Source organism: Crocuta crocuta, unplaced genomic scaffold (genome assembly GCF_008692635.1).
Source record: "Crocuta crocuta isolate KB4526 unplaced genomic scaffold, BGI_CrCroc_1.0 scaffold246, whole genome shotgun sequence".
Taxonomy (NCBI): domain Eukaryota; kingdom Metazoa; phylum Chordata; class Mammalia; order Carnivora; family Hyaenidae; genus Crocuta; species Crocuta crocuta.
In genome coordinates this window covers 5612882-5626755 of record NW_027531902.1, presented here as the reverse complement: position 1 = coordinate 5626755, position 13874 = coordinate 5612882, and the positions used below count along the sequence as shown (strand labels likewise).

General features: G+C 52.1%; 1 protein-coding gene across 1 annotated transcript in view; it reads right to left on the bottom strand.

Moving 5' to 3' along the window:
* ADCY3 (adenylate cyclase 3) overlaps positions 1 to 13874 on the bottom strand; it is an 89272-nt gene that overhangs the window by 28138 nt on the left and 47260 nt on the right. The window lies entirely within an intron of this gene.

Genomic DNA, 13874 nt, shown 5'->3' with positions numbered 1-13874 from the left:
GTATTCCCAAGAGCTTGGTTGGTGAGGGCAGTCAGATGACCTGGGAGTGACTGGTCTCAGGAGGTGGGAGTGCCATGCTGTCTTCTGCCAAGGGCGTGGGAATTCACAGGGAGGCATGGCCTGTGGCACTCAAAGTCCGGCATCTCTTTCAATAAGACCCTCCAATGTGAAAGCAGGCTCTGAGCCGGCATCCCTAGGGCCTCTCAAGATGTTGCTCCAAGCAGCAGGCAGGGCCATACTTAATCCCGGCACTGTGGGAGCCAGACTAATGCGTCACCACCAGGGCGTGTCATCTGGAACAGTACAGAAACTGCACAGAGCCAGGGGCAGCCCAGAACTCCTACCCTGCTAGTGGGGACCGAACCATGGGACTTCGGCCACTTGCCTGGAGTCCTGCCTCCTCTCAAGAGATGGGGGCCATGGTGCAGGCCAAGGTGACTGCAGTGTCAGGAGAGAGCTCTTTAGGTGCAAAGACAGCTGTGTGTGTGGAATCCGCAGCCCTCGCCTAGCCCTCGGCTGTACAGGGCAGGTGCTCCTCGGAGATTTGTTGAGATGCTGAGCTGTCAACGAGGAGATGTGGCCCAAGGGGCGAGCCATCACCCTCTAGCACAGCACTGTCAGAACTTTCTGCCAAGAAATGCTTTGTGACCTGTATGGGAGCCACTAGTCACTTGTAGCTGTGGAGCACATGGAAAGTGGCCAGTCCAACCTTTTTAATTTTAAATTTTAATTAACTTAAATAACCACATGTGCCTAGTGGCTACCACATCAGACAGCGCAGCTCTAGAACACTGTAGCAAGTAAGTACAGCTTCCGTGCCAACCCTGGGGGACAGAGAGTTGCTGCCTACAGTGCCATGTTGATGTACGACCACATCTGTGATCCATGGTTAAGAGCTCAGTATCCGCTTCCATCCTTGACCCGGAAGCAACAGCTCAACCAACCCTGGGCATGAAGGTTCCAAAGCCACTCCTCACCTGTGAGGGTTGCTGGTGGTTTGGCTTCACACCTTCTGCCTCCTCCCAGGGGCGCAATAAATCTTGTTGGTGCTTTTCCCAAACACAGAGCCCACCTTCCTCTTCCCTTTGGACCTCCCCTCTGGCCCCACCCTAGTGCTGGCCAGGGTCCTGACTCCCCCCACCCCGGTGCTGGCCAGGGTCCTGACTCCTCCCACCCCAGGGCTGTTGACTCTGGTCTCTCCCATACAAGGGATGAGCCACTGCAGTCCAGGGAGGACTCCCTCTGGCTCCCCGCTCAGCCTTCGCTAATCCACCTCTGCCCTAATGCACGCATCAGGACTCCATTCTCCCCACCGCATACTGGCCAGCACCCACCCCGCTTCCCGAAAAGCCATCCATCTTATTAAATCCAACTCTGAACACACTTCTCTGAGCCTCCGAGGGCAGGTGCTGACCACCCGCCCCCTTCCCCACCCCACACCCCACACCTTCCCCAGGCCCTGACGCAGGCTCTGCACCATGCACTTTGCGCTGGTTCACAGCTGCTCTCCCGCTGCATATTTAGGGAACTGCAGGACTGCAGACTCCCCGCTGTGCCCGAGCCAGATCTTCTGGGCCACACCATCCCATGTTGCTTCTGCAATCTGGGCACGTGGCATCACATTCCCATAGGCGCACGCCAGGACACAGAGGGGCTGGCTGGCACGCTGCAGCTGTCACTACAGAAACTGACATTCCTACTGGGTGCTTCTCTCCTTGTGCCCCTTCCGGCTGGCTTCTGGAAGGCCCTGAGAGCCTCTGGGGCAGAGGAGAGGGTGGGCAGGTCTGGGACTCATGTATGGAACCGGACAGCAGGATCACCTCCTATTGTCTTTGAGGAGAAATGATAAAAGAGTTCCCCAGGTGCTGCCTGGTTGCCAGCTTTCACTGAGCTCCCGGCATGAGGCGCTGTCCTACGGGGCCCACCACCCTGGCCCCTGGAGGGCCCAGCAGGAGCCAGCAAACGCAGGCACAGCCCTTCCAGCCCGCCAGGCACGTGTTTAGCGCACAGGACGACAATCTTCCTGGATGCCTGGGAGATATCTCTAACTCAGCTGACTCCCCACCCCCCACCGAACCCACTCCTCTCACCATCCTCCCATCTCTGTAAAGAGCCACACTGCCCTTCCAATGCCTCCCGGCTAAATCCTGACAGCCATCATGGACGCCCACTCTCCCATCTCCCGTGCCACTCAGCAGTGAAGTCTGTTGGCTCTGCCTTCAAAAAACACCCAGAATTTTTTTCCTTATCACTTCTGTCCTGGTCTGAGCCACTATCCTCTCTCCCTAAATTACTACATAGCTTCTAACTGGTCTCCCTACTTCCACTGCTGTCTCTTCTCCACCAGCAGCCACACTGATCCATTTAAAACCTACAACCTTCCGATGTCTCCCATGTCCTTCAGGGTTTTCCTACAGGACCTGGCTCCCATCACCTCCCTGCCTTACCTCCTACCTCTCTTCCCCTTACTTCAAATCCACCTTCACCTGCTGCCATGATGTCCTGTGAACGCACCTCAGGGCCTATGCACTTACTGCTCCCTCTCTGTGGAACACGGCATGGCTCATGCCCAGACTTCACGTCTCTGCTCAAATCTCACGTTATCATAAAGGATTCTCTGGCCACATGATATTAAATAGCAACCTTCCTTCACCCCAAGCAAATCCTATGTTCCTTCTCCAGCTTTGCCTGCCACTGTCCTACCTTATAATAGCATATGCTTATTTAATATCTCTCTCTCCCACTGGAATCTGTTCTGCTTACAATTGCATCCCTAGTGCCTAGAAGAATGCCCCAAATATCTGTGGAATGCTCTCCCTTAGATCTTTTAACAATCTTATTCCAATCCCCTTTCACAAAGAAATGGGGTCAGAGGGCATGGGTGATTGGCTCAAGGAAACCTGGCAAGTAAGTGGCCTGGTGAGGACGTGAATGCAAGTCTTACTCCTGAGCCCTGTGTTGTCAGCGCTTTAATCTTTCCAAGATGGTCAGAAATGCAAGTGTTTATATAGAATGTCCAAATCTTTAAGTATTAGAAATTTTTAAAACTCTGGGCAGGTCAAACAAAGCCAATGCCCGCAAACCAGATGTCCAGAGATTACACAACTGAACGCCTAGTAAACAGAACCGAACAGAAGCCCTGGCCAGGAGGGAATGTGGGCCAACTCTTCTCTGGGTTTGTTGTGATGATTAAATTAGATAATCCAGTAAAAACACAGCCCCAGGGCTTGACACAAGGTAACTATGCCATTACTAAACAAGACATCGGTCCCATAGCCAGAGAATGGCGGGGACGCTCAGTAGCCCCGGCCACACTGGTCGTGGACAGTAGACACTAAAACTGGGGATAAAAGTGCCGGGGAAGGGGTGCCTGGGTGGATCAGTCGGTTAAGCGTCCGACTTCGGTTCAGGTCATGATCTCACGGTTCGTGGTTTCAAGTCCCGTGTCGGGCTCTGTGCTGACAGCTCAGATTCTGTGTCTCCCTCTCTCTGCCCCTCCCCCATTCGTGCTCTGCCTCTGTCTCAAAAATTAAAAAAAAAAAAAGTGCCAGGGCAGGATGTGACCAGGGCTACAACCCTCCAGGGCCCAGCAGGACCCCAGCTCAGAAGCCACGCCGCCCACACACAGTGCCATCTGCAATGCTGTCGTCGCCACCAGGGACCGGGGTCTACCTGACACAGATGTCCTCCCACGGCCAGGAACCCTCCATGGCTTTAGAACAGCCTGTCCTCCATGAGCTCGTCTCCTGCAGTATCTAAAATGTGGATTTGTTCTGCTAAGTCCTGAAATGCTAGAATGAGGAACATTCTGTGAAATCCAAGAAGTGGGGGGTCAGAACCAACAGAAGCACGGATGCCTACCTCACGCCACAGGAAATTCGCCTTCTGGCTTTTCTCAAGCCAAGATATGTTCAAGGCTAAAAAAATAAAACTTAAAAATATCAGCTATATTCAGAGCGGGTGTGTGAGGAAATGCAGACAGCAAGTGTACCTCTTGGCTGATGTCGGGGGGAAGGGGTCCTCTGTGGCNACCATCAGGTGCCAGGAGCATGAGAGCCTGGCTGTGGGCTACCAAGCAGCACGCGGCAGAGCTGCTATGGTGGTGGGACCACGTTCCTCCCGCTCCATGCCAGCCTCCTCTCCTCTAGCGGCTCCCCAGGAGACGGGTCCCCACCCCAATCTCACTGTTGCCAGGACAACAGTCAGGACGGACAACAGAAGCCCAACCCCAGGGCGAGAGGCGGCTGATCTCTCTGCTCTTCCCACTCAGTCTCTGTGTGTCTGTCTCTCTCCTGCCCTGACCTCCCTATTCCCCACCAGCCTCTTATGAGAGCAGGGCTCAGGGGCGAGGTCATTCTATGCCTTACTCTCACAGCGAAAGGCCTCGAAGGGAACAGGGAAGCCGGCATGGGCAGAGGTCAGCGAGGAGGGACATCAAGAAGACAAGAAACGGCCGAGCTTACGAAATGGCAGCGCGCCAGAACCCCAAGCTCGGGAGCTCCCAGGAGAGAAGTCTGTGACTCTCATGGTAAAGGGTGGGTCTTCCCTCCAAGACATGCTCATGCTCACGCGCCTAGGGAAAGACGCCAGCAGGAAGAAGGCACGCCTTCCCTTGGTCACGGTGACTCTGGGCATTGGGTTTACGTAAAAGGAAAGGCAGGGTGAAGGGACGGTCCTGTCCTGCGTTATCCCCCCAGGAGCCAAGCAGAAGACCCCCCCACCCCAGTGGCAGCCTGAGCCACACTCCCTCGGGCGCCTGGGATAAAGATGGCCTGGCTCGTTGGGCCTCACTGGGGCCAGGGGCTGGTTTTCTGACCTAAACTCAACCCTGCACAGTCAGCCCTGCACTCTCCCTCTTCACCTCTGAAGGGTGGGGACAGAAGGCAGCCCTCTCTTGCCTGACCAGGACAGGCGGACCCCACCTAACGGAACGTGGTCTAAAGGAAGGGCGGCCTCTGTGCCCTCCTGTCCTTCCTCCTTCCGTCAACCGTGTTCCGCTCCCTGGGAAGCTAACTCTGAGCGTGAGATCCAGAAAAGCTCATGATTCTGTAGTTTGTGCCCGGCACTAGGTATGTGCTGGTGGATGTCCCATATGCCTGACGTTGCCAGGTGGCAGTCGGGGTGCTTAGCAACCTGCAAGGTCCCCAACTAAACTCTGGTGTATGGCCACATGGGGATAAAGGAAAGCAACTCCTGTTCCGCAGTCCCCTGGGCCTTCTGCTCTACCCTAACGGCCCATGGAGCGGAGGCCTCAAGTCCACCTTGATGGCCCCGTGTCCTATGGAAGGGCCACGGACTGCCTACCAAGTGAGATATGTGCACGCCAGGGCCACCCTCCCGGACCTCAGCTCTGCAAGGACCTCAGGGCTGTCCGGCCCCACCCCTCCCTGCAGAAAGGAGACTGGAGCCAGGGAGGCGAAGCAGGCGAGCGCTGGAATCGGAGACCCCCAACTCCACATCTTTTCACAGGACACACCCACCTGAGTGGCAAAGCAGAAGGGGAAGCCTGGGCACCAAGGCCCAGGGCTGCTTTGCACCTGCCAGGGGATGATGGCAGGCAGCCCACCTGTCGGGAGTTGCCAGCTATTAGCAGGAGGCTGGACACCCTCACATGAGAGCGCAACCTCCCAGGTGCCAGCAGTAAAGAAAACGGAATCAGAGGCTGTGGGATGGGATGCCCTCGGCCTCACTGAGGAGGAGGGGGACGAGGCCCAGAGAGGACCTGCCCGCTGGAGGCCACACGGCCACCAGGGCAGGCCTTCCCCTCAGCACACGGCGCTTCCTCCCAAGGCACTTTAGAGGATGAGATAAATCCACGCCAACCAAATACAAATCGGGACGCAGACTGTGACAGCTAAATTCTGCAAGGGGGCCTCTGCAAGGAGGTGCTGAGAATTTGTTTAATCGGGCATTTTTTTTACAAAGGCATTTAAACACCGTGAGTGGCCACTGTGGCCTCAAACAGCTCCTCAAACGGGAGCCACGTCCACACCAGCTTCTGTTTCATCTCCTTCCAGGACATCCTGCAGCCCTTTCCAGCATGTTCACCCTGTGATCTCATTCTTATGCTCACCGGCGGCCCTCACGGGAGGACAGTGAGATGGGACCACCGGCCTCTCTCCCAGGCTGCACTCGGCCAACCTTCCCGGGAAGTCAGTCAGCCCCATGGCCCAGGGGGGTGGCAGCCCGGGTCTCGTCCCACCTCTACATCCCTGGGGCAGGAGCCGGCATGAGCGCAGCTTGTAGCACCAAAGGGCTTCACTGTGTGTGGACTCATCTTCATGTCCTGACTTCAAGTGATCCCCAAACAACCCCATGAATGTCATGATCTTTAATCTCCCTCTTGCAGAAAACTGCGGATGGCACACCGGGAGAAGGTGGGGAAGCCAGGTCTCGCTGTCGCCCAGAAAATGCTGGAGGAAGCATCGGAGGCAAACCCCAGGTCCAAACTCACCAGCGGGATTAGCCTCTGGTGCAAGCTTCAGACTCTCACGGAGAAGAGCGCCCAGGATGGCAGGGGTGCGTGTGTGAGTGTAAGTGCCCAAGACAGTGGGTGTGTGCGTGTGCAAGCAGGAGTGCCCAGGAAAGTGTGTGTGTGTGCATGTACGTGCACGCGTGCACGAGCATGAGTGCCCAGGACAGTGGGGGGGAGGTGTGCGAGCATGAGCACCAGGACAGTGTGTGTGTGTGTGTGTATTTATGCACATGCACGCATGAGCATGAGCACCCAGGATAGTGGAGAGGTGTGTGTGTGAGCATGAATGCCAGGACAGTGCGTGTGTGTGTGCGCACGTGCGTGTGCGAGCAGGAGTGCCCAGGACACTGTGTGTGTGTGTGTGTGTGTGTGTGTGTGTTTGCGCACATGCATGCATGAGCATGAGTGCCCAGGACAGTGGGGAGGTGTGTGTGTGAGCGTGAGCACCAGGAGTGTGTGTGTGTGTGCATGCGCGTGCGCACAAGCAGGAGCACCCAGGACTCTGTGTGTGTGTGTGTGTGTGCGCGCGCACGCGCGCGCGAGCATGAATGCCCAGGACAGTGGTGTGTGCAAGGATGCTGGGCTTCTGTCCTTCCAGGCAAGGAAAGGAACCTGCTCTCCGGGGCTGTCCCGACGCTCACTAGGTGCCCTTCTGTGCGGCTTTAAGAATCAGGCTTGGGTATGGGGTTTGCTTTTGAAGTGGTGAACAGGTTTTGGAACTGGACAAGGTGGTGCCTGCACAACACAGGGAAGGTACGCGACTGCACACTTTCACATGGTTAACTCTGTAAGAATGTCACCTCCATGAAAAGGAAAAAGAAAGCAAAGCAAACCCACAAAGTTCTAAAACCTTTTCTAGCTGAGCACACAATTGATCACATTTGTATTTTTAAAAATTATTTTTATAAGACACACCCAAAAGATGTAAGTTTGGGGGTCTTTTCTACACTCTGTATCTGCATGCTTTTATCCACCACCAGCAGCAGGACGTAGACCGTGCAAGTGGCTGCTAGGGCCGGGCACCGCGCTGAACACACTCTTTACACTGCACGTCCCTGGCAGCCACAGGACACAGGCTTAAAGGCTCCAATATCCAGTCCTTGGCTGCTATTCTGACAGCTTTCTATGAGAATGATCTACGAGAATGGGGCAGTACTTTCTATATTCAGGATGACATGGTTTTAGGACACTCAAAACACAGAAGAATAAGACCTGAAGGAAGAGTCCTCTGTCAACGGGGTTTTTTCCTTTATACTTGCCTTTAATGAGTATTGCACAATATATGTTAAAAAATACAAACAAAGAAACCTCTCCCAAACCCCAGTCTACTTGGTGGTGACCTGAACCAAATAAGTTAACAGCAGGAAAGGGCTCACAGGACGCCGCGGCCGTGGGGCCCCTTCCGGGCCACTGGGGTTTGCCGACAGGCATTTTGAGAGGAGCTGCGGGAGTTTCACGTCAAAGAAGCATTTTCTCGATAAACAAGGAAAATTTAACCACCTAAGCACACTCTCAATCACTGCCGGGAGGAGGGCAAATTGTTCGAACCTCTATATGAAACAATTTGGTAATATTTCTGAACATTGAAAACATGCATGGGCACCGCTTGGGGTGGCTCAGTCAGTTAAGTATCTAACTCTTGATTTCGGCAGAGAAATCAGAGAGGGGGCAGAGGATCTGAAGCAGGCTCTGCACTGACAGCAGCGAGCCCAATGTGGGGCTCAAATTCATGAATCACAGGATCATGACCTGAGCCGAAGTCGGATGCTCAACCGTCTGAGTCCCCCCACCCCCATCCAAGGTGCCCCTGCTTCTTGCTATTGTAGAGGCGCTTACATCAGACCAACACTTAAGCCAAGAACAGCTATAGAAGCTGGATAAGAGAGCTGTCTTCAGGGAGGCGGCTAGGACGAGAGGGAGAGCGCAGGGAAACACACTTGAGTGAGCCCGACACACTCTGCCACTTTTGCCCTTGAGGCTAGGCTTCAGAGGATGGGGGGGGAGCAATGGCTTGAGCTTCCAAGGGGGTGGAGAAACAAGGACTGGTGAGCAAGGATTCCAAGGCAGAGCAGAGGGGTGAGGTCCTGGAGAGAAGAGAGCCTCTCTCTACACAAATTCCCAAAGGCGTCTGCCCACCCCCAAGCGACACGGCGTGAGAGACCAAGAACTCAAGCGGAAAGTGACAGCTGAGAGGCTAACACTGAAGGGTAGTTTGGCTGTCTTCTCGTGCCGGGGGGTCCAGGGTCCCTCGAGGGGAGGACCAGCCTTTGAGTTAAGATTCCTGAAGGACTATTTCCTAAGAGCAGGCACAACAGAAACCAGCTCTCAGACTGAAACCCAGCCCTATATCTTCTAGACCTCACGCTGGATCAAGGCGAGTCCTCTCTGGAGAGACATCCTTCAGAACTGCCACTATTTTCCACACACGATATTCAGCATTTAATTTACCCAGCTTGTTTTTAAAAAGGCCAAGATGCGGGACGCCTGGGTGGCTCAGTCAGTTAAGCATCCAGCTCTTGGTTTCGGCTCAGGTCGTGATCTCACAGTTTCATGAGTTCGAGCCCCACATTGGGCTCCACACTGACTGTGCAAAGCCTGCTTGGGATTCTCTCTCTCTCCCTCTCTCTTCCTGCCCCTCCCCGACCCATGCTTTCTCTCTCTCAAACTTAGAAAAAATTTTTAAGTAAATTTTTAGTTAAAAAATATTTTAAGGCCAGGATGCCATGCGATGGGAGCAAAACTCAACAAGGAAAAGCAGACCCATTGGTACTTCAGATATGGCCATTGTCAGAGACTTTAAAATGTTTACTATGTTCCAAAGAATAGATGACAAAATGGAGAACTTAACTGGAGAAGTGGAATGTGTTCTTTTTTTAAGTATTATTTTTATAAATGTTTATTCTTTTTCGAGAGAGAGAGACAGAGTGCGAGCAGGGCAGGAACAGAGAGAAAGAGACACACAGAATCTGAAGCAGGCTCCGGGCTCTGAGCTGTCAGCACAGAGCCTGACACGGGGCTCGAACTCACAAGCCATGAGATCATGACCTGAGCTAAAGTTGAATGCTAACCTACTGAGCCACCTAGATGCCCCTGGAATGTGTTTTTTATTTAAATCAAATGGAAATTCTAGAAATGAAAAAAATACAATACTACAATGAAGGATTCAACAGAGGAGCTCAAGCACTGAGAAGACAAAGGATTAGTAACTGGGAAGTTAGGTCAATAAAAATACTCAGTCTGAAGCAATGAAAAACAAAAGGAAGGTTCAGAAAAAAACAGATTTATGGAACACGGTAAAAATGTCCGATAAAGGACATCTAGAGTGCTGGAAGGAAAGGAAAAAGAATGGGGCAAAAAGATACCGGCTGAAAATCTTGAAACTGATGAAAGACATCAGACCAAAAATTCAAGCAGCTCCTCAAATACCCCGCGGGGTAACTGCGAAGAAACCTGCAGGCGCATCATTGTGAAACTGCTGGACACCAGTGACAAAGTACAAAAGCAACCGGAGGGCAAAAATACAGAAAAGTATGTCTTACTTTAAAAGGAGCAACAGTGTGTCAGAACAGCTGGTGTTTCAACAAAAATAGTAGAAGCCACAGGGTAACATAATGACGCCTTCCAAGGACCCAGAGCACAGAGCGGTCAGCCTAGATCTCTACCTTGGACAAGTGACTTCCAAAACTGAAAGCAAAATAAACATATTTCCAGGCAATTAGAAATGCAGACACTTAACCAACAGACCTTCGTGAAAAGTAATGCTAAGGGGAATTCTTCAAGAAGATGAAAGCTCTGGGCTGACAGCGCAGAGCCTGCTTGGGATTCTCTCTCTCTCTCTCTCTCTCTCTCTCTCTCTTTCTCTCATTCTCTCAAAAATAAACAAACATCAAATAAATAAATAAATAAATAAGTTTTAACTGAATAAATAAAATACTTGCAATAGCCAGAAAGTCTGGGGGAGGGCGAATTAAATGCTGTGAGGCCCTTGCACTGTGCCCAGAAAGGTAAAAGTACTAATTTACCTTAGATGCAAATGCACCATGGGGTGCATGGGGTAGATGCAAATGCATCATGACGGACACATATCAGCATTATTTCATTGTTGAAAGATATTTTGATGCATTTTTGTAAAATCCATGTTGTCTTTAAGTACAGCAAGATCAATCAAAAGTGAGAGGTCAAAAATCAAGTTCTGATGGATTTCAAAGGGCTAAAATTACACAGAATATGTTCTTTGACAGCAGCAAAGTAAACTAAAATCAATAATGAAAAGAAGACTTTAAAAATTCCCTGGGGGTGCCTGGGTGGCTTAGTGGGTTGAGGGTCCAACTTTGACTCAGGTCATGGTCTCAGGTTCATGGGTTCAAGCCCCACATTGAGGTCTGTGCTGACAGCTCAGAGCCTGGAGCCTACTTCGGATTCTGTGTCTCCCTCTCTCTCTGCTCTTCCCTCACTCATGCTCTGTGTGTCTGTCTGTCTCTCTCTCTCTCAAAAATAAACAAACATTAAAAAAATTTTTTTTAATTCCCTATATGCTTGCAAATTAATTGATGTACCGTCAAATAGCCTGGAGGATCAAAGATATCTCAGTGGAAATTAGAAAGTATTCTGAACTAAATGACAACAGAAATAGAAAAATGCTAAAATCAGTTAAATTCCATCTCGAGAAGGTAAAAAAGAACATGATATATCAATATCAAAGAAAGGAGAAGAGAACCAAAGTTAAAAACACAATGGGTTATGGAAGCACACAAAGGAACGTGTCTTCCTGAAAAGGTTCAAACATTAATAAACCTCAGTAAGACGGATTAAGTTCAAACAAACAAACAAAAAAATTTGAAGGCCCAAACTACCATATCAGTAATGAAAAGGGAATATCACTACAAATCCCACAGAAAGATAAAGAGAGTAAACATGTCAAAAATGTGACATTTATATAAAGTTAGTAAGTTTCTGAAAAAACAAAAATGTTTTATAACTTATACAAAAAACCAAAAGCCTTGTACCTATGAGGGGAACTGAATCTCATAAAGAAAACCCCTGAGCCACAGGGCTTCACTAGTTAGCCTTTTTTTTTTTCTTTAATTTTAGAGAGCGAGCGAGCGAGCAAGCAAGAGGGTGTACACATGAGCCAGGGAGGGGGCAGAGAGGGAGAGACAGAGAGAGAATCCCAAGCAGGCTCCTCACTGTCAGCATGGAGCCCAACGTAGGGCTTGATGTGGGGCTCAACCCCACGACCCTGGGATCATGACCTGAGCAGAAGTCAAGAGCTGGATGCTCAACTGAGCCACCCTGGCACCCTGAGAGTCCTACCCCGCCAAGAAGAACCCGTATCTTCTTCAAGCTCCCCCAGGTTAGAAAGAGGAAACACTTCTCAAGTTATTTCCTAAGCCCAGCACAGCCATGATGTCCAGGGACGTGGAAAGAAGTAAGACTGCAAGCAGATCTCAAGCACACGGTCACGAGTCCTAAGGAAAACACGGGCAAACTTTGACGCACGGTGGGGGGTGGGGGGAGGGTGCAGAACTCGGCCCCTCCTCACGGGAACAGAGCTTTCCTCATTCCTGAAGGGATTCATGCGATTATCCCATTTTCACCAAAGGTTTTATTCTCACGTACACTTTCCACATCGGGAAACTGAGGCCCAAAGAGGTGAAGGAGCTGGCCCAAGGTCACACTCGGGCTACTCTGGGCGAGACAGATTCACTGCACTTGATACTTACGGGCACCTGCTGCGTCCCAGCTAGGCCTGGGGGTGTACATTTGTGTCCCTGAACACCTCCCTTCTGCCTCCCCGGACCCTCTCTCCTGGAGCCACCGTCTGCTTTGCCGCTGCTCACGACACAGCAACACAGCGGACCGAGGCGACACCCCCTGGCCACCACGCAGCGTTCGGGAGGCCGGAAGCTCGTAGGAGCGGCCCTCCCTGCCAGGCCCCAGGCTCCGGGCGAGGACCCTGCCCGGCGGGAACATCGCAAACTGCCCGTGCGCTGCGCGGCCTGCGCGCTGCAGCCTGACGGCCACCGTTTCCGAGCTCTACATGTTACGAAGCACTTCGGTGTTTCTGCCTTCGGGAAACCTACAGGACAAGGAGCGATACCCCTGCTCTGGAAAATCAAGACCCCCCCCGCTTTGCAGATGAGGAAAGCAAGGCTGTAAGAGGTGGGTAACTTGTCCGCATTATCTACGCAGAGAACATCGGGTCCGGGTGAGACACGGGACCTTCCTCTGCCACACCAGGACGCCCCCCTCCAAGCACCGTTTGATGTGACAGATGTTCTGGATTATACCAACTACACATCGTGAGGCAGATAAGACTGACAGGTGTGCTGAAGGCTGCACAAATACTCTAGAAAAAAAGAACTCCTGACCTANAGGATCCAGAGAGATGCCTCCACGGTCTGAGAGAGAAGACGCAGAGAGAAACAAGCCAGTATGTAAAACAGAAACTGAAGAACGCCTTTCAAGGGGCTCTAAAGCCAGTCAAAGACTGGGGCTCCTTACTTACTTTCAAGCAGAAGCAGCTCATAGGTAACCACAGGCTACAGGGATGGGGACAAGGAGGCAAATTCAAAGAGCTGCTAAGCGTGGCCCCTTGTGGCACCGGAAGCTGGGGAGATTCCCCTTCTAAAATCTCCCTTCAGAAGGAGTGGAGTCTGAGGCCCAGCTCAGAAGCTTCTAGATATTCTTGGTAAACAGAGAAAACACATCCCAGGACAGGGCAAGTGAGGACTCATCAGCAAATGACTCAGTGTGTGCCTTCGAAGAGCACCATCTAGAGAAGGGGAGGCCCACACTGGGGGGCCCCCAGGCAAGGCTCCAGGGAGGCCCCCAGAACTCTGGCCCGGTGCACCTGGGTGGCAGGCTCTATGCAAACAGCAGTTGCTGTGAATCCAGAGCCAAGAGCACCACCTGAACACAAAATGACATGCTTCCCAGAGCAGGGAATCCTCTACTTTCAACTTACTGAGCTTGCTTGTCAACGGGACATAAACCTATGGGTAACAGGAAGCTGGTGGATGTAATTTCTGCAGACCTTCAAAAAGCATTGGAGATGAATCCAGGCCAGAAACTATTTAAAAGACTGAATCACACGAGAACGGGGTGGTTCCGTGGTGGATCGGGCTGGAGTAAAGCCAGTAAACAAAGAGCGGGGACAGCAGGCACTTCTCTCGATGGAAAAATGTAAACAGTGGGGTCCCCAGGGTTTGGGCTGGTTTTACTTCTTCATCTAGGACTTAGGAGGAGAAGGAAGTAGGAGACACACAGAGCGTGAAGGAAACTTAGCGCCCTGGGTGGCGGGGAGCGGGTTGATGGGCCTCACCCAGAAGGCCGCCCGCAGGATGGCCTGGGCCCACCACCCTGCAGAGACCACGGCTTGGGTGCACGGTAGGTGCAC